We start from the raw sequence: 20,373 nt of genomic DNA on the forward strand, positions 1-20,373 counted from the left end.
TATGAATGAATAAAATAGCCAAATAATGAAAACAGATTCAAATTTTCTTTCTCTTGTTCTGACTCATTAAAACTAAACACAGAAGGAAAAAAGGATTTGAATGGAACATTTCCTTGAGACCCTCTTAAAGCCCTTTGCTTCTTTTATAATCTTACAATAAACTTATTTAAATAAAATAAATCAAAGAAAAAAATAACTAACATACACTCTAAACTTATCAATACACTATCAACTACGCACATTTTTTGTTTGTTTTTAAAAGAAGAAAAGAGAAAAGAATTTAAAGTCTTATCAACACTTATCTATATCCTTAACTTAATACTACTTAACTATAACCTTAACTTATCGCTTAATATAATAATCTTATCACTAAAGGTTTTTTTTGGTTTTTTTTGTTTGTTTTTTTGACAGTAGGAAAAAAAAAAGAAAGAACTATTTACAATAAGTGTGAGAGGCGGTGGAATTGCCACTAATTATACTCTACCTGCTCAGCCCGGCCCCTTTACCTGTGAGGGGTCATACTTACATCTCCGGGCTGAGTGGAGAGTCGTCCCACCACGCCAAAACCTCGGCCATTACCTCCTGGGCAGTGGCGGGTGGGACCCAACGGGGCATGCGGACGGAGGGCCTGGGTCCGCTGAACACGACCTGGACGTCGAAGTACCCGTCACGCAGTCGGCTGCGTCTGGCCTCCTGCTGCCTCTGCCTCCACCGCCGCCTCCGTTCCCGAGCCTGTTAGAGAGATGGACGGAGGAGAAATCGGAACAAACGGGTCAGAAGAATGAGGCAAGACATTTGGGTTGAGGGTGACCGTGGAGGCCGACAGAAACTCCACGACCACTCACAAGTCTGGTATCAGTGTTTGGGGTGGACTACTCACCCGCTGCTGGGCAAGGGACTGCAGTCCTGCCCGCTGTGACCCAGAAGAGGACGGCTGGGGGCTCCTCTCTGGCTGCACAGGGGTCACCTGGGTTGAGGGAGATCATGGAGGTCAGCACACCATTCACAAATCACTTACATTTTCTTTTACTGTTAAATGCTGTGCTCTCAAAACGCCTACTAAGATAGGGATAGAGGAGTGTTTGGGGTGGACTACGCACCTGCTGCTGGGCAAGGGCCTGCAGTCCTTCACCCGGTGGACCAGAGGTGGACAGGTGGGGGCTGGAGCTCCTCTCTGGCTGCACAGGGGTCACCTGTGAGCCAGAGGAGGAAGGCTGGGGGCTGGAGCTCCTCTCGGAGCAGGACTTTTTTCCTGCAGGCTCCTCGAGGGCTCCAGGGCTGCTCTCCCGCTCCCGCTTGTCCTTTTCCTGTTAGAGATATGGAGAGCGGGGAATAAAACAATAAGGAATTAAGTCAACTTTGTTCAGTTAAATCTCTTTCAGACTGATGCAGCAGAGGTGGACAAATCTATGTTTGGTGTCAAACTGAACTCATCAACAATATAGAACAGAGCAGTAACTAATATCATGGCGTTGGAATTTGTATGTTACTTTAGTGGTGTACCACACTCCCTCACTTTGTCTAGTCTGATTCCTCAGATAGTGATTTCCTACATTTCATTTTAAACCCTTTCTTCAAAACTAAAAGGCTTTTTTTCCGTATCGTTTTTTGGATTACTTTAATTTAAGACAATATCTGCTGTCACATTAAAATGAACAATTCATTCAACAAACGATGATTTTGACCACACAGATTAAAAAGGTATTTCCCTTAACATTGACCCCTTTTAACTTTTAAAACTCTGAAACAAAGCAGATCTCCATACAAATGATCTCTGCATTATCTGGAGCATTTGTTGCAGAAATACAGATTGAATATCATTTACCTGGAAATGATGTATTCAGATATTTGATTAGTCAAGATTATGTACATAAATGCTCTCAGGACTTTGAGGTGTTTAAAGGCTCTACTCTTAACAACTGCCTTTGGTCCTCACCACTACAAAGCACATATTCTATAAATATATGATAACATACTGTCTATTAACAGTCTCAACTCCTTACTCCTCCTTACTTTTTTTTTGCTTCAAATGGTGTTTACCGAAGTCAGTTCCCTTGTTAAGTTAATTCATTTCAATAATTATTTCCATCTTGTCAACTTTCAGTTATTTCAGGTCTAGCGAAAGTGAAATAACTATAGCTAACTAGTTATTTAGTTGGCAAATAGTTAATTTCTGTACTAAATTCTGAACTCCGATTTTCTAGCTTCAAAAGATACATACAGCATCTAATAAAATGACTCGTAAATACTTTTAAAGGATTTGAAAGATTTTACTCTTTTCTTTATGCGTAATTTTAATTATTTACACTGAAATCTGACAATTATTTTCATTAAATTTGAACTTTCGACTCTCATCAGCTAATGTTAGCTAAGAAGCTAGCAAACAAGCTAACGCGCGTTAGCTAACATTAGCTTGTTAGCTAACAAGCTAGCTAACAAGCTAACGTTAATGTTAGCTAACAAGCTACTTTTAAATTTTAAAATTATTTTAAAGGATTCATATTCTTACCTTTTCCATATGAAAGGTGTAAAATAACCACAGTGAGTTGCTGCCTGGTTCTTAAAGAGTTTTTCTGCTTCTGTTTTTGTTTGTGTTTCCAAATCACTTTTCAAGTCTTTGCCTGATGCGTCTCTCTCCAAGTTCAACAGTGAAATGGTGACGACGATGAGCTCCGCTGCTTTATATAGCCTGTGGAATCCATAGCAACCATAGAATCTTAACGTAATTTCGTCATGTAACGTCGGTATTTACAGTATTCTTTTTCCTTATTTATTTTATTTTTTTCAATATTATTTATTATAAAACAGGTTTTGCAATAATTTCCTTCACTCATTTTTAAATATTGAAACATACTGGATCGATTTATTCTCCATAATTTCGCTAAATTAGATTAATCTTAATATAATGGTATTTTTTGTTCTTATTTTTATTTATTGTTTATTATTATTAATTATTCTGTTCAAGGTTTCTGCCTGTTAAAAGGAAGTTTTTCCCCTCACGGTGGGAACTGCTGGGTCTCTGTAAATAATATTATAAAGAGTGCGGTCTAGACCTGCTCTATATGGAAAGGGTGGCTTTTGTTGTGATCTGGCGCTATTATAAATAAAAAAAATTAACCCTCTGGGCTCCATGGTGGCAATTTGTGTCCAGTTCACTTTCCTTTTTTTGACCATTTTAGCTGTGTTAATGCATATGGAATGAAATTTCCCAAGGGTCTGGATTTTTTTCAGATTTTTTAATTTTCAATTTCATCTCTTTAAATATATCAATAATATACTGTATACATCCAATTGTACAACTTGGCTCCATCATGGCCGCTTCTGACCAATTGAAACCCATGAAAACTACATTTTTTAATTCCTTGTTATTCACAGTATTAAATCATACAATTTAGGTAAAATTGCTTTCATTCTAAACTCAACACTTGAAAATTGTAGTTTTTAATGTTTTCTACCAGATTGTGTCATTTGTCCATTTTTGGCCATGGGAGCAATTTCATGTAATATTCTTCGTTTCCAATAGGGGCGTATGATGGCTTACTGCACGCCAATGGAGCGAATGAATGACACAATTTTGACATAATTGTGATCTTAAGGATGTCAGATAATGATTTGTGTTTGTGCATGAAAAGAATTGTTCCTGTGTGTGAAATTGCAGCACAAATATGTATTGTATAGTTGCAGTGAATTTCTGTTGATGCAGGCTATTGAGCTTTGAGTTTCCCAGGAAAACTTGGCTTGGTGCACATGTTGAAAGCACCTGTGGCTTTGTTTTTTTTCATTACAAAAATGCCACACACAACTACACAATAGCCCTTACACATCTAAATATCTACTCTCCAAAAAAAAAAAAATCACAGGACATCTTGCAGAGGTCAAAGATGCAGCTACAGGGGAAACAAAAACAAACTCTGGCACTGTTTATAAATCTGTCCTGGTGTTTATGCAGGTGCAGTCAATACTAATGCTATAAGTAAGCCTAACAGCTCCCAGGTCATTTTTTCTCTGGCAAGATGGCAAGAAGGTCATATTCACTGCTTCAAGCACGTGACTATGTGATGCAATCGGAGAGCGAAGATGGGAAGAAATCCTCTGCAGTTGAAGAAGAGACATCTTCTACCCAAGATGAGAACACATCCTCTCCTGAAGATGAGGGGACACCCTCCTCAGAGGATGGCAGCATCACCACTGATGATGAGGAGTACCGGCCAGCGCCTGATTCCTCTTCCTCAGGGGGTGAGGACAATACAGACACAGTGGTGGAGGCCGAGCAGCTAATGGCAGAGACAGTAGAAGCAGTGGCAGAGACAGAGGAGCTGGCGGCTGAGTGGATGTCTCGTGATGGGAAAATTATGTGGTTTCCCACTGCTAAAGAGACCCTGCACTACAATCCAGTACCCACTGGTATCACCCCAGGGTCCACCCTGTATGCAGTTGCCCACATCAGCAGCCTGAGGTCTGCCTTTGACCTGTTTATAACAGCGGAGATCATTCAGCTGCTGTGTACCCACACAAACCTGCATGGGAGGCGAAGGTGTGAGGATTGGAGGGATGTGGATGAAGTGGAGATGAGAGCCTACATCAGGATTCTGATTCTGGCTGGCGTCTACCGCTCAAGACATGAAGCAACACGTGGCATGTGGGGTGACAAGACAGGACGGGCCATATTTTGTGCTACGATGCCCCTCTACCGCTATGCTCAGATCAGCTCTAACATCCGCTTTGCTCACCCGCCCGGGACGCTTCAGGGACGATAAGCTCGCCGCATTTCGCATTCTGTGGGAAAAGTGGGTGGCTCGCCTCCCCCTCTTGTTCAATCCAGGGGTTGATGTGTGTGTCGACGAGCAGCTTGTTGCATTCAAAGGTCGTTGTGGATTTCGACAATATATGCCCAACAAGCCTGCAAAGTACGGCATTAAAATGTGGGTCACCTGTGATGTGGCAACCTCCTATGCCTGGAGGATGCAGATTTACACAGGAAAACCCCCCGGTAGCTCCCGGGAAGTTAACCAGGGAATGAGGGTCACACTCCAACTGACAGAGGGGCTCCAAGGACACACTGTCACATGTGACAACTTCTTTACTTCGTTCGCCTTGGCAGAGGAACTCCTCAGATCAGAAATCAGTCCATCCTGAGTGGGAGTCCTCTAAAACCTACCAACGGAGGGTGTTCCTGGAAGAGCTGGGGCACATGCTGGTGACCCCAGCAATTGCAAGACGGCCTTGACCCCCACGCTCAACAGCCACTGCTGCCATTGTTGCCGGGATACAGCAGTCTGAATCAGAGCGTGACCCACGGCCCGCCAGCAAAACGAGGAAAAGGTGCGAACTGTGTACCTACAGGAGAAGAACGGCAACCACTTGCTCCAGCTGTGGAAAGTGTGTCTGCAAGGACCACTCTACTGTGGTTTGCACAATCTGCCGCCCTTGAGCATGCACACACACACACACACACACACACACACACTTATTGAAACACACTATTTAACGTTCTCTCTCTCTCTCTCTCACACACACACACTCTCTCTCACACACACACACACAGACACACACACACACACACACACACACATGCAGCTGTTGTTCTCTATAAAAATAAATGCTGCAGCTTTATTTTTCAAATCAAATTTAAAGGGTTAAAATTCTGAAATTGAATGAAATTTGGGATTTCATGGTCAGGACCGATTCTAATAAAAAAAAAATTAACTGTTGAAAGTAGAAAATAATCTTAATATGTGGTATTTTTTATAGCATTTTGTAAAAACAGGAGATGGCCATTTTTGTCCACGAACATGCTAAGTGGGAGTTTTTATGTTTTTTTGTCACTGTACAAAAAAGTAATGATGCATAAAAATTAATGATACTGCTAATTATTGACATACATTTAGCTGCGTGGATGGTTAAAAAATATATCAGGTAGCATGTATTATTTGGTTAAAAAAAGTGATTTTATGCTTTTCTCCCTTATAAATCATTAGCATTATGTGATCTAACAGGCATTTAAAGGGTTAAAATTCTGAATTTGAATGAAATTTTGGTTTTCATGACCAGGACTGATGCAAATTTAAAAAATCTAGTTGGTGAAAGTGGAAAAATCTTTTAATATATATTAATTTTATAGCATTTTGGGAATGCAAACAGGAGGTGGCCATTTTTGGCCACAAACACGTTGAGTGGGAGTTTTATCTATTTTGCTTTCCCTGCACAAAAATAACAATGCATAATAATCAGTGTTGTTGTTAATCAGTTACATATCTCAGACTGTGCTATTGATAATACAAGAAAAACCAGTAGCACTGAGAATACAGAAAGTGGTCATTTTTGAGGTTGTTTTCCAACAAGTGCATTGTGCAAACAAACTGGCATTTGAAGGGTTAAAAAATTAAAAAGGAATGGATATTTTATACTTATGATAAGAACTGATGTTAGTTAAAGACTTTATGCAGTAAAAGTAGCAAAGAACATAAAAAATCTAAAAAATTACATCCTCAGTCTGTTCGTGGCCAAAAAAAACAGACTGAGTGGATAGTGATTTTGAACAAAGCCAGAGGGTTAATTGAACTAAATTAAACTTGAAGCAGAAGCTGACAAGTGTCCATGATGTAACTGCTGGTTCAGCAACAGATTAAACAAAATATGTCAAATATGTGGTTCAGCCATTTCAGATAAGCTGCGCTGGATCTGAAGTCAAGACCTGCTGCAGTGAACACATTTTAATTAAGATGAATTATTAATTAGCAATCAGCCTCGTGTTTTCTGTTCAGCAGCGGATGTCCGCAGTTGTATAGTGTTGTCTACTATAATAATCAGTTTGACATAACAGCTCACACAATGTGTCTTCAAACATTCAAATAGAATAAAACAAAGTCTAGGCTAAATATGGTAGCCAGCCAAATATGTAACTGTCTATGTGGCGCACCTCTTGCTGAAGCCTTTCTGCTTTTGGAGTACAGCAAACTGGGAGAAATGTTGTACTGGCCCACCAATATTCTGCCTGTACTACATGCAGAGTTGTGGGGTCCTGCATTTGAGTCAGATAGACAATGGCGTCCCGCCATGGTGGGATACTGCAATGTTTTAACTGTTACATCAAGAAAACTCACAGCAGAGCCAGACCCTGAAGGAGAGCCGCAGCTGCAACGGAGAATTTAACCCAAGTCAATGAGGTAAGCTTGTTAGTACTAATGTTAACGTTACCAGTTAACGGTAACTTCCTGTTGGTGGCTTGCTTGCTAGCTAGCTAGCTAACGAGTCAGCAGCGTTTGCATTTACTGTGAGCTGACCAGCTCCTCCAACTCAGACACACACTAGCTAGCTAACTCTGTAACACTGGTAATGTTCGTCTCTTGAAAAACATGAACGTTCAAGTGACTAGCAAGTATTTAGCAAGCCAACAGGCGCTTTCTGTGCGTCAGTGTGTGTGTTTAGTGGCGGCTGCTGACTCAAAACTTTGGGGGGACAGGAGGAAAACCAACCCCATGTGAACTGGCAGCAAAGGCGTAGATAGATTCATAATTTATTACAGTGCCATATTAGAAAATAAATTATAACGTGCGAATTGCAAACTACGTCTAAACACATCACTGAACTGTGAATAACTTAATAAATACACAAAAATATATATAGATAAATATACAGAAAATAGTATTTCACGCCCTATACCCTTGTAAATCTGGCCCTTGCCGGTGTTATGCCAAATTCTGTGACCCACGAGATTCTGTGTCTATATCACATACTTTGTGCCAGAAAGCCTTTTGGTGCCTAAACGTAACCAAGTAGGCTAGTTTAAGGCAAAAAAAGAGCTGGCGGCATAGTTTAACTTCCCGTTTGGGTCACATAATCTGATGGGTCACAGAATTTGGTGCAACACCTGAAACTGGTCCCCGTCCATGTGTGATGATGAGTAAAATGTTCTTACTTTCTTTTTATCACAAGCCTAGACAGACCCAGGCCCAAGGCTGGATGAGGTTGGACCTGAAACACCTGGCAGAGCGTCCAGCTCAACAGGAGCCAAACAGACAATTCAACCCACTGACGGGTTTCCGTCAGCACGCTTTGGGGATCTGGAGACGGGAATTCTGAAGGCAACCTCCACCCACTTTGATGTGTCTTAACTGGCCAGAGGAGACAGCTGAACTGGAGCATTTCCAATCCATCCTTGCAGCATGTGGGGACTTTACTTCTGCAGCAGCAGCTAAGAGAGAGCGGCTCGACCTAAAAGTCCTCGTTCAGCGTCACTACAGGCACCTTGAACCCCGAAGCTGTGTGTAGTGGTTCGTAGTTTTGGTGCCTAACCCTAACCAAGTAGTTTAAGGCAACCTTTGTTTGTGGTGTGACCGATTTACCTCTAGTCTCTGATCTAATCATTTCAGATAATTTATCTTAAAGGTCACCTTGAATGATTTGAACTCACGATTATGTAGAAAAACAAGAACTTTCATTTTGGGAGGGTTCTGGGAGGATGGTGAAAATAGTTAAGTCCCTGCCCCTTTACCTGTGAGGGGTCATACTTACATCTCCGGGCTGAGTGGAGAGTCGTCCCACCATGCCAACACCTCTGCCATTACTTCCTGGGCAGTGCTGGTGCTCCTCTCTGGCTGGACAGGGGTCACCTGTGAGCCAGAGGAGGGCGGCTGGGGGGCTGGAGCTACTCTCGGTGCAGGACCTCTTGGCTTGGAGTGTGTCCTTTTCTCTCCAAGGCCCATACTGAGAAACTTGTACACGCTTTTATCACCAGTAGGCTGGACTATTGTAATGCTCTCCTCTCTGGTCTACCAAAAAAAAGCCGTAGACCAGGACCAGAAGGAGAGCACACACACAGTTTTAAAACTGGCTGCTTTTGAAACTGATTTAAAGATTCTTTTATTGGTCTACAAATCACTTCTTGGTCTGCAAGCACGCCAAAGGTAGTTACAAGAAATGACCAGCAGGTGTCGCGCTGTGTGAACCTCCTGTGTGCACAGAGGTGGCCGGACTGTCTGCAGCACTGGCCTTTTTAAGGTCCCTGCCCTGAAGAGGACAGCAGCTCAGTTTAGTACGTTGTATGTGTTCAAGTTCAGTGTTCTGTGTTGAACTAGATCTCAGGTGGTGTCTCTCTGTGCCTCGAGGGGGCTGCCACGGCACTGGCTGCACATGTAACACTCCTGAAAGAACTCTTGTGCTGTACTAAATGATGTACAGTGCATCCGGAAAGTATTCACGGCGCTTCACTTTTTCCACATTTTGTTATGTTACACCCTTATTCCAAAATGGATTAAATAAATTTTTTTCCTCAAAATTCTACACACAACACCCCATAATGACAATGTGAAAAAGTTTTTTTGAAATTTTTGCAAATTTATTAAAAATAAAAAACTAAGAAATCACATGTTGTTGCAAGGTGAAGTGCAGGGAAGCATGGTGAGACTCATGGTGGACAAAAAAAAACATCACACAGGCAAGGAGTTATGCTGAAAAAGATTCGGTAGACTTTTATTCTCAGTCTCCAAAAAAACAACAAAAGAAAAAACAAAAATGACACAAAAGCGAGTTAGAAAAAAAAAACACTTCTTACTCATTTTCTGCTCAACCAATTCTGGTGCTGCTCTTCTTCAACCAGTCCCCCTCTCTCTCATTGCACTCACTTTTATACTATTAGGCCCGCCTTGCCCGTTCAAACTGGCCTATCAGGTCAGCACTGTCATTTATCACCTATACTTTGACCAATTAAAGTGGAGAACCCGCCCACTTCATACACCACATAAAAAGGACTATAGTTGAGGCGTGCTTCCTCTTAAGCACCAGCACAAGATGGCCTCCACAAAGGACCCAAACAGGTTATGGCTTTGCCAGCATGCCTTAATATATTCCTAAGAAAATCTTAATGATATGAGATTTTAATACCGAGTTAAATTGTTTGTATTTCTAAATGAATGTTGAAACCATAAATTAAAGAAAAGAAAGAAAATGGTATGAGAATTCTTTCCACCTTTAACCAAAGAGGGGGTTTAGCAAATAGTTGGTGAGGGAGTTGGTGCTTCCTCACATTTCACACCTCCTCCCCCTCTGGCTTACACAGGTCCGGCAAACGGGAAAGATAGTCAGCGATGAGGTTTTTCTTACCAGGACAATGCTGTATGGTGAACTGGTATGGCTGGAGGGCTAGGCACCAACGCAGGATCCTTGCATTCTGATGCTGCTTTGAGTGTATCCACATCAAAGGCCTGTGGTCAGTCTGCAACACAAACTGTCTTCCCAAAAGATAATACTTCAATGAATCAATAGCCCACTTTATAGCCAGTCCTTCTTTTTCCACAGTAGAGTACTTTTTCTCCCGGTCAAACAGTTTCTTACTGGAATAGGACAGGCTTCTCCTCGCCAGGCTCTCCCTGGGCCAGCACGGCTCCTAGTCCAACACCAGAGGCATCAACCTGCACCAGGAATGGTTTTGTGAAGTCAGGGCTCTGCAATACAGGGGCTTGACAGATCTGCCTCTTTAACATCTGGAAAGCATGTTCACATTCATCATTCCAAATCACTTTAGTGGCTGATTTTTTTGTTAGTTCGGTGAGTGGTGCCGCCACCGTAGAAAAATGGGGAACAAATCTCCTGTACCACCCCACCAGCCCTAGAAAAGATCTCACTTGCTTCTTGGTCAGGGGTCTGGGAATCATCTGTATGGCCTTTATCTTTTCTATTTGTGGCCTTATTTGCCCTCGGCCAACCAGGTATCCAAGGTATTTCACCTCCTCTTGAGCCCAAGAACACTTGTTTGCATTCAGGGTCAGTCCAGCATCCTGTATCTTGCCCAGGACAACTTTGAGATGCTGCGTGTGTTCTTCCCAGGACTCACTGTAGATTACGACATCATCAAGATAGGCAGCTGCAAACCTTGAACAATCATTAATAACAATGTCCATTAATCTTTGAAAGGTTGCAGGCGCTCCATGAAGACCAAAAGGTAACACAGTGTAATGGAACAAACCCATTCCTGGAATCTGGAAAGCCGTGTATTCTTTGCAACCTGGGTCGAGGGGCACTTGCCAGTAACCTTTACAAAGGTCCAAGGCTGTAATATACTTGGCTTTTCCCAATCTCTCCAACAGCTCATCAATGCGTGGCATGGGATAAGAATCAAAACATGATATGCTATTCAATTTCCTCATGTCAGAGCAGAACCGAGGTTGAGTGGAGTTTTTCTTAGGAACCAGCACTATAGGATTTGACCACTCACTTCTTGACGGTTCAATGACACCCATGTCCAACATCATCTGGACCTCCTTCCTCAGTGGTTCCACCATTCGTTCTGGAATCCGGTAAGGCTTCAGGCGAACAGGTTTGGTGTCTTTCAGAACAATTTTATGGTTTATCACATCAGTTCGGCCAGGTCTCTCTGAGAACAAGGATGGGAAAGATTGTTTCAGCTCACCCAGTTGATACCACTGGTCCACACTCAGGTGCTCTGGAGGGGGCTGTGGTTTACACTTCTCTCTGAAGGGGACCATGTCAGCTTCTTCAGCCTCCACTGCATCATCCTCTTCAGGCTGAACATCCTGGATCATCAGAACATGCTCACCTCCTGGTTCCTGGTCATGTCTTTGATGGTATTCTTTTAATAGGTTGACATGAAGCAGTTGTTTGTGTTTATATTTATCAGGACAGAGAATCTCATATGTTACTGGGCCCACCTTTCTGGTCACAATATAGGGGCCTTGCCACTTAGCTAGTAACTTGCTTGGCCCAGTAGGAAGTAGTACCAACACTTTCTGGCCAGCTTTCAGTTCTCTGTCACGAGCATGCTTGTCGTACCATACCTTTTGTTTATGTTGAGCATCCTGCAGGTGTTCTTTGGCTTTTCCTCTATAACTTTCCAGTTTGTCTCTCATCTGCAGAATGTAGGAAATGATGTTGGTTGTTGTTGATGTTGCCTCACCAGCCACCCAGTTCTCCTTCAGCATGTCCAAGGGGCCTCTGACCTGTCTGCCGTACAACAACTCAAAAGGAGAGAAACCAGTTGAAGCCTGGGGTACCTCTCTGTACGCAAACAAAAGAAAAGGCAACCATTTATCCCAATCTTTACCAGTATCATCAACAAACTTTCTCAACATCTGTTTCAGTGTGCCATTAAATCTTTCAACAAGACCATCTGTTTCTGGGTGGTATGGTGTTGTTCTTATCCCTTTTACACCAAGTTCAGAATACAGTGACTTCATCAGGTGTGACATAAAGCTTGTACCTTGATCTGTCAAGATCTCTTTAGGGATGCCAACTCTAGAGAATAACTCCACTAAACACCGAACTATATGTTTGACCTGAACAGAGCGTAGTGGATAGACATCTGGGTATCTGGTTGCGTAGTCACATATGACCAGGGCAAATTTGTGTCCATTGCTACTTTTTGGCAGAGGACCAATGATATCCATAGCTATTCTCTCATAAGGCACACTCATGATTGGCAATGGTTGTAATTGGCCTCGGTCTGAAACTTTGGTATGAGCTACAACCTGACAGTCATGGCATGTTTTACAATATTCCAGTACTTCTGTGTATAATCCTGGCCAATAGAAGCGCTGAGCAATGCGGTTATAGGTCTTAGCCTGTCCTAGATGCCCAGCCCACGGAACAGTATGACCCAAATGCAGGATTACTTGACGATACTCTTTTGGAATAACAAGCCTAGGTTTCTCAATGTCTGCCAAATACAAAAGGTTGTCTTTTATGATGAAGGGATCCCCAATTGCTCTTTTCAGCCCCACTGTGCCTGCTTCATGGACCCCATCAATTTCACATGCTTTTGCAAAGAGAGGTTTTAGAGATAAATCATTCTCCTGACTCTGTCTGAAATTTTCAGGGATTTGCCATTGGGGTTTAATGAGGGAGGACACAGGGAGAGTAGGTTCAGGGCTTTTAGCTTTATCATGATTTCTGTTTTTCTCCTGACGGCGATGCCGTTTGGTTTTCTTAACCTTATTTCCCCCTTCAAACAAACTGTCATGTACATCTGGTAGGGGTTCTAACCCCTTGGTCACAGCGCGGGTAACTACAGCACAAGAGTATGCTACAGAGTTTTGCTGGACCAAATTATCAAGGATGGGCAAATCTTCTCCAAGGATTACATCATAGGCTAGGTTATCTAGCACTCCAACAGTTAACATAAAGGCTTGCCCTTCGACCTCAATGATAACATCTGCAGTTGGGTAATCTTTCTTACATCCATGTACACATGTTATATTTACACTTCGATCAAAGTTAGTTAGTGCATTGCTGAGTAAGCTGGACTTTACCAATGTTTGTGAACTACCAGTGTCAGCCAGACCCTTTGCCACATGACCATTAACTGTGACATCCACTACATGTTTGTGTGGACTTAATCCATTACCATTAACATCATCATGGTCATCACTTTCTGCACGAGGCACAGAACACAACTCAACTGACTTTGATTTTCTTAAAGGACATAAGGAAGCTTTGTGACCAGGCTGCTGACAGTAGTAACACACAAAATTGGGTTTTAGGTTTGAATATACAGGTTTCTTACCACCCCCCATGTCCTTACTGTCCATCGCAGGCAAACTGTAAGGTTTGCCCTCCCCAAACCTTGGCTTCCCAGCAGTCACCTGTTTCTTCAAAGGGTCCCGGTGGGCGGCTGCATAGCGTTCTGCCAAGTCCGCTGCTTCCACTCCTGTCTGGGGATTGTGCTCCTTTACCCAGGTGCGGATGTCTGGAGAGAGCACACGAAGATATTGTTCCAAGATGATGGCTTCTCCGATCTGCTCCTTAGTGCGGCTGTCAGGTCGCATCCATCGTTTGTAGAGTCCCTTTATCCGGTTGTAGGTTTCTCGGACAGTCTCTCCCATCGGCACCATAGTGGTCCGGAAGCGTTGTCTGTACGTCTCTTCTGTAACATTGAACTTCATCAATACTGCCGCTTTAATAGCCTCATAGGATTCTGACTGTTCCTCATCCATTCCAGCATAGGCCTCAAGCGCTTTTCCTGTCAACAAGGTGACCACTCTGGCTGCCCACTCCACTGGCTGCCACCCCCATGTTCTGGCTATCCGCTCAAACCGAACAAAGAAGCTCTCTGGATCTTCACCTTCTTTGAAGTCAGGTATTCTGGGTTCACCAACACGGGGCCCCGCAGTCCGGGTTGGTGGAGCAGCATACTGTTGATGCTGTGCTGGCAGCTGATGAGATGAGGAGACAGGCTGTTGATAAAGTTCTTCGGATATCCAGTTCTGCCTTAACTTTGGTCCCATATCCCTTCTGAGCTGTTTAATCTCTTCAAAAAGTACAGCTTCAGCTTGTTTAGACCGGCGCATAAACTCTCTCATTTCTTCGAAAAAATCTGGTGCAGAGGGGTCTGGACTTGCCACACAGTCTGTAATCACTTTTGGCCTTACCATCGGCTCTTCTTCACCTTCGGCGGCCATGGCTCCCTCAGGTGGTGGCTCAAACTCCACTATACTTTCAGCGTCTCTTTCCTCCATTTCTGCCATGGTGGTTTTTCTTGGCAAACGACCTCTTCCACGCCCTACACCTCTCATTTAGCCAGTATTCCGACACCAACTCTTCACAGGCGTATTTGATCCCACTCCTGACACCAATTGTTGCAAGGTGAAGTGCAGGGAAGCATGGTGAGACTCATGGTGGACAAAAAAAACATCACACAGGCAAGGAGTTATGCTGAAAAAGATTCGGTAGACTTTTATTCTCAGTCTCCAAAAAAACACAACAAAAGAAAAACAAACAAAAATGACACAAAAGCGAGTTAGAAAAAAAAAAACACTTCTTACTCATTTTCTGCTCAACCAATTCTGGTGCTGCTCTTCCTCAACCAGTCCCCCTCTCTCTCATTGCACTCACTTTTATACTATTAGGCCCGCCTTGCCCGTTCAAACTGGCCTATCAGGTCAGCACTGTCATTTATCACCTATACTTTGACCAATTAAAGTGGAGAACCCGCCCACTTCATACACCACATAAAAAGGACTATAGTTGAGGCGTGCTTCCTCTTAAGCACCAGCACAAGATGGCCTCCACAAAGGACCCAAACAGGTTATGGCTTTGCCAGCATGCCTTAATATATTCCTAAGAAAATCTTAATGATATGAGATTTTAATACCGAGTTAAATTGTTTGTATTTCTAAATGAATGTTGAAACCATAAATTAAAGAAAAGAAAGAAAATGGTATGAGAATTCTTTCCACCTTTAACCAAAGAGGGGGTTTAGCAAATAGTTGGTGAGGGAGTTGGTGCTTCCTCACACATGTACATAAGTATTCACAGCCTTTGCCATGAAGCTCAAAATTGAGCTCAGGTGCATCCTGTTTCCACTGATCATCCTTGAGATGTTTCTGCAGCTTAATTGGAGTCCACCTGTGGTAAATTCAGTTGATTGGACATGATTTGGAAAGGCACACACCTGTCTATATAAGGTCCCACAGTTGACAGTGCATGTCAGAGCACAAACCAAGCATGAAGTCAAAGGAATTGTCTGTAGACCTCCGAGACAGGATTGTCTCGAGGCACAAATCTGGGGAAGGTTACAGAAAAATTTCTGCTGCTTTGAAGGTCCCAATGAGCACAGTGGCCTCCATCATCCGTAAGTGGAAGAAGTTCGGAACCACCAGGACTCTTCCTAGAGCTGGCCGGCCATCTAAACTGAGTAATCGGGGGAGAAGGGCCTTAGTCAGGGAGGTGACCAAGAACCCGATGGTCACTCTGTCAGAGCTCCAGAGTTCCTCTGTGGAGAGAGGAGAACCTTCCAGAAGGACAACCATCTCTGCAGCAATCCACCAATCAGGCCTGTATGGTAGAGTGGCCAGACGGAAGCCACTCCTTAGTAAAAGGCACATAGCAGCCCGCCTGGAGTTTGCCAAAAGGCACCCGAAGGACTCTCAGACCATGAGAAACAAAATTCTCTGGTCTGATGAGACAAAGATTGAACTCTTTGGTGTGAATGCCAGGCGTCACGTTTGGAGGAAACCAGGCACCGCTCATCACCAGGCCAATACCATCCCTACAGTGAAGCACGGTGGTGGCAGCATCATGCTGTGGGGATGTTTTTCAGCGGCAGGAACTGGGAGACTAGTCAGGATAGAGGGAAAGATGAATGCAGCAAAGTACAGAGACATCCTGGATGAAAACCTGCTCCAGAGCGCTCTTGACCTCAGACTGGGGCGACGGTTTATCTTTCAGCAGGACAACGACCCTAAGCACACAGCCAAGATATCAAAGGAGTGGCTTCAGGACAACTCTGTGAATGTCCTTGAGTGGCCCAGCCAGAGCCCAGACTTGAATCCGATTGAACATCTCTGGAGAGATCTGAAAATGGCTGTGCACCGACGCTTCCCATCCAACCTGATGGAGCTTGAGAGGTGCTGCAAAGAGGAATGGGTGAAACTGCCCAAAGATAGGTGTGCCAAGCTTGTGGCATCATATTCAAAAAGACTTGAGGCTGTAATTGCTGCCAAAGGTGCATCAACAAAGTATTGAGCAAAGGCTGTGAATACTTATGTACATGTGATTTCTCAGGTTTTTTATTTTTAATAAATTTGCAAAAATCTCAAACTTTTTTCACGTTGTCATTATGGGGTGTTGTGTGTAGAATTTTGAGGAAAAAAATGAATTTAATCCATTTTGGTATAAGGCTGCAACATAACAAAATGTGGAAAAAGTGAAGCGCTGTGAATACTTTCCGGATGCACTGTATATGTGTTTGGTCTTGTTGATGTCCCCTCACCACTTGTCAGGCTCCAGACGAGCGTGCATGATGCAGTGTGAGTGTTTACATGGGCTCACTCTTTGGTCTGTTTGGTCTGGCCTCAGTCATTTTCAACAGGTTTTCCATTTACAGGTCTTTATTTGAAAAACCTGTTTGATGCTCAGTGTTTTCGTGTTGATGTTCACTTTTGAATGAATTAAAATACTGTTTGAATATGGGTGTCCAACATACAGATACTCCATTTTATTTTATACACATATCTAGATATTATTTCTTTGCTGAATTTCAAAATCACATCAGGTCAGGTATGGATGGATAGCAGCTACATACATAATTGTGTTAAACGAAAATATATGGGCTGTAAGGGTCCAATGCTTTATTTCTTACTCAGCAATGTGGCAAAGTACAAATGTAGTCAGTCTGCTTGAGTAGACATGACAACTATGAGGTTCTTTTTGACAAGACCGTATCAGATAAGATGAATCTGCAGAATTACATTGAGTGTACAGACCTTTAGGTGAGGAGGTTCACGCAGTGCGACACCTGCTGGTCATTTCTTGTAACTACCTTTGGCGTGCCTGCAGTCGGTTCTGTGCCGTTGTTGTTCCTGATTATTAAGAGCAGACTTTACTGTCCGCAGCACATCCCGAGGAAGACTTACTAAAGTGCTTTCATTTTCAGAACAGTCATGATGCGTTATGGTCACTCAGCTGCATAATAATGAATTATTATTCAATTATTAAAGGCTAAAGGGCATCATAAATGAATATTATTACCATTACTTTATATCTCTATGTAGAACTTGTGACCTGTTTCTGTAACAAACGGTTAAAACATACCTTGGTCTAAATGGATCTGTTCCACTATTTTCCCTTTACCTCACTGTTGATTCATCAATTATTGGCATCATTATTCATTTATTTAATTTGAGCTAAATCTACAGTATATGCATGCAAAAGTTCTTGGAAAAGGTTTGAAACCTTTATTTAAATCTTTTAAGAAGAAATCAAATGTAAAAATGCATTAATATTATGTAAAGAGTTGGCAATGCATAATGTATAATCCCTCTCTGTTGTCTTTACAAACACACACACGTCTGCATTTCACCTACAATTAAGACCAAATTACAAAATCTTTTCAAAGTACTTTTCACAGAATTGAGTTTATCAGTTCTTTTCTCGGACATTATAGGAAACCAAGAAGTGATTAAGTTGTCATCCATCTGTGTGTATTTACAGTACAGTATATCACTAGAAGTAAATATATATGCAACAACACAAAGATGCAGAAGGATTTGAAGTTTCTTCAATACATTTTATTATTTAAGGTGATTAAAAGGCAAAATAATGAAGACTTGTGAATTACATTATTTCTCTGTTTGATTCCATTTAAAGAGCAGCTTGTTAACACTTGCACCTGTTGCTCCAACAGCTTCAGCTACATTACTACTGTAACTAGGACTTCTACTGTGAATGGAGAGAGGTGCAGTGCTGGGAACTGTTGAACAGGAGACAGAAGAGGGGGCTTGGGGGAGAAATGAAGGCTTTGGGTGCAGATGTCTCCGGGCAGGTAGCTTCTGAGGCCCAGCTGACGGAGTTACAGAAAGCTCAGTGATGAAGGATGTTGAATGCTGACAACTAACAAAGCAAACAAACAAAAACAAAGAAAGGGGACCATGCAGGAGCTGAGAGAGAGACAGAGGGACTGAGCAGGCCAGCTTTAAACAGGGCTCGTACAGCTTTGTAAGAGGAAAATTCAAGCACTTCTCAAGCACTTTCAAGGTTCGTAAACCAAAGATTTCCATATTTACACAAGACTCGGAGTGGTAAAACGCCCCCTTTCCATTTCTGCACCCATGTCAGCCCAGCAGCCCAGGTGAAGCTCCTCTCACGACGACCTCCACTCTGCTCGGCTTCTTCCTGAAAGGGGACGAGAAAAGAGAGAGCGAGCGAACCGAGCAGAGGAGGGAACACTCACGCTGCCTGTGTTGTTACGTGCTGTGTTTGGATGTTTTAATGAAGTGCTAGATGAGCCGAAGACAATGTTCCACGTCGGTGGACAATGAAGTTTAAAGTATTTGATTCTTTAACTTTACTGCTACAGCTGACACAACTGCTGCTGATCTCACCGCTGCGACCGCTCGCATCACTACTCTTGATACTTTCTGCATTACTTTATAAAGATGCTCTGTTAATTATATGTCATATAGTTCATATAGTACATTTGGCACACCTTATTTTTCATTGATCCAAATACTGGAGGTCCTGGTTCAAAACTATTCATCAGACAAGTTTCAATTATTGTGAGGATACAAATGCAACTGCAGCTTGTTTCATTTTGGCCTGTCATCAAGTTATTCACAGAGTTCACGTTAAGTAGTGTCAGCTGAGTGTCATTGTGACGATCAGCACCGGCCAAACATGAAGAGCTTCCTCAATGTTTTGTTCACTCCTCCTTGTTGAGAAGAAAGAGAAGAAGAACAGTTCACATTTGATGAAACACTGGAAAATGACAACATTCCAAAATGTTTTTCCACATTTTCCAGTCATTAAGTTAATATATGCAGCAACGGGGAAAAGCAGCTGGACTGGAGTTTAACCAGCAGAGCCTCCTAAAGTGCTTTCCCTCTGTTATGATCCATTATAACAAGGCCTCCAGCTTCTACTGCTGCCTTCATGGCTTCTATTGTTATTACCACTGCTACTAACACTGACATGTTACAGCTACTCCTGCTACTATTACTGCAAAGAAAGCTGCCACTTGTGTTACTACCATGCAAGCACATATATTAGATGGCTACATCGCTGATCAGCAGTGTGTGTGACTGAGGTGACTGAACCCACAAACTAGAGTGAGGGTCCACATCATTTTGGCCATGTAGAGGGCCTGTTTAAACCACTAAACCATCTAAACTGTCCGCTCTGCGCTGGTGAACTCGTCCTCATGGCTCAGTAACAGAAAGGTCATGAGGAGGGTCTAACCCTCCCTGACCTGTTGTGCAGAATATAATGGAATGATATGAAAAGACACTTTGTCATTTAACAAGCCATCTAACGCTGCCCTCTAGCTTCTGACAGAAAAAGAAGGATTTGAATGGAACATTTCTAAAAGACTTTTCCTTCTTTCACTGTATTATTTGACTTGAATGTATTTTTCCTGCTCAAAAGGACTCAGTCACGTTAAATGAGTTGGTACTATGATCAGGCAATATGAACATATACACGGAGAGACAGACTCCAGCATTAAAATAATTGAACTACTGTCAGTTCATTCATTTACAGGATTATCCAAAAGCCAGCATTCCCATCTGGATATTTTATATCATAATGGAAGATTACATTTACCAAGACAGGAGATCTCATTTATACTGGTAATTGTGCTTAGTGCAACTACTAGTCCAGCTATTAGTTGTTATTAATGTTAGTAATGTCACTAATACCACTGACACGTGCTGCAAATGCTCATATCATTGCTCTTTATTCTGCATTCATTTTGAACATCCTCTCTACTCAGTAACAGAAGTAAAAGGCTTCAAGAGGGTCTCACCCCCCCCAAACCCTAACCCTTTGGAAATGTTCCATCCAAATATAAGCTTCCTGTTGTTCACAATAAATGTTAACAGGTGTGGACCTCAACGTTTATTTGATCCAGCTGTTCATATCTGATAC

The 20,373-nt window shown here is 42.6% G+C and overlaps 1 pseudogene; it reads left to right on the forward strand.

The window, feature by feature from the left end:
• Nucleotides 1–4,058: 4,058 nt before the first annotated feature.
• Nucleotides 4,059–5,136, forward strand: LOC139303689 (piggyBac transposable element-derived protein 4-like; annotated as a pseudogene).
• Nucleotides 5,137–20,373: the final 15,237 nt, after the last annotated feature.

Source organism: Enoplosus armatus, chromosome 20, assembly GCF_043641665.1.
Source record: "Enoplosus armatus isolate fEnoArm2 chromosome 20, fEnoArm2.hap1, whole genome shotgun sequence".
Taxonomy (NCBI): Eukaryota; Metazoa; Chordata; class Actinopteri; order Centrarchiformes; family Enoplosidae; genus Enoplosus; species Enoplosus armatus.